Here is a 1,541-nt window from a genome sequence, read left to right on the forward strand (position 1 = left end):
GTAGAGAATGAAAATGTAGGACAAAGACCAACAAAATTTGTTAAATGATGAATTGAATGGGATGAACATGAATACTCCAGATGATGAGATTGGACATGATGTGGAGGAGGACCAAACACCTACACCTATTGTTGATATAAGGGGCAATTCTCAGTTAAAACAGTTGAACAATCTTCAAGATGATGAGACAGGTTTTTACATAGGAATGACATTCAAGAACAAAGATGAACTAGTCACTTCATTGCATATTGCTTGCTTGAAAAAAGATTTCAGACTTGCAAAGGTGACTAATTCGCGTAGTGTGTATTATTTTAAATGCGCACATCCAGAGTGCAAGTGGTGGTTGAGGGCTGTGAAATTCAAAAGTTCTGACAGATTTTGTATTAAAATTTATAAAAAGTATCACACATGTGGTTCAGAGCTTATTACAAGTCATAATTCACATGCCACAGCAAAGTCCTTGGTAAATACTTCAAAATAGCTTTCCTAATGGTAAGGGTCCATCTACAAGAGATATGACCAATCAACTCCGTACAGAATTGGGTTGTAAGGTGAGTTATTGGAAGATATATAAGGGTAGGGAGATTGCAAAGTTTTTGGTTAGGGGAACACATGAGCACGGGTATGGAGTGCTTGATGCATACCGCTATATGCTTGAGTCCGCAAATCCAGGAAGTAAGACGGCATTGCAGGTTGATGAAAATGGAAAGTTCAAGTACTTTTTTGTAGCCTATGCGGCTTGGATTCAAGGTTTTCAACAATTGAGAAAAGTCATAGCCGTTGACGGGACATTCTTGAAGAGCAAGTATGAAGGAGTTTTACTGTCGGCGGTGGTGCAAGATGCAGAGAATCATATTTTTCCGGTGGCTTTTTGTGTAGTGGATAAAGAATGTGATGCCTCATATCAATATTTTTTTGAACAAATGAGAAGTTATGTAGATGATACTGATGAGCTGTGCATAATTTCTGATAGGCATTCAAGTATTCAAAAGATGGTTTCAATTGTGTATCCATCAGCTCATTATGGTTGTTGCATGAGGCACCTTGGAGAAAATATTCGAAACAATTTTCACAATGCAAAGGTCGTATCTCATTTTTATAATGCAGCGAAAGCGTACAATAAAGTTGAGTTTTATGACCATTTCAATCAGATAAGGGATATGGTACCCAAGGCAGCCGAACATCTCGAATCAATTGGATTTCATAGATGGAGCAAGGCATTTTGCCCGGGAAATAGGTACAATATTATATATTGAGTATCTTGTTTAAGTTTAATATAATTATATATCTTATTAAGTTATTTTTTTTATAGGTATAATATTATGACCTCAAACATTGTTGAATCCGTGAATGCAATGTTTGAAGTTGAAAGAGAATTTCCTATCGTCGCTTTATTTGACGAAATAAATATGAGATTTGCAAAATTATTTCACGAAAGGCGTATGGAGTTGGTCAACTCACCAAACATATTTGTTCCTTCAATGGAAAAACAAATATCAAAGAATAGCAAACTGGGAAATAAGTTATTGGCCCTTCAAATA

The sequence above is a fragment of the Solanum tuberosum genome, unplaced genomic scaffold, assembly GCF_000226075.1.
Source record: "Solanum tuberosum cultivar DM 1-3 516 R44 unplaced genomic scaffold, SolTub_3.0 scf00285, whole genome shotgun sequence".
NCBI classification, from domain to species: Eukaryota; Viridiplantae; Streptophyta; class Magnoliopsida; order Solanales; family Solanaceae; genus Solanum; species Solanum tuberosum.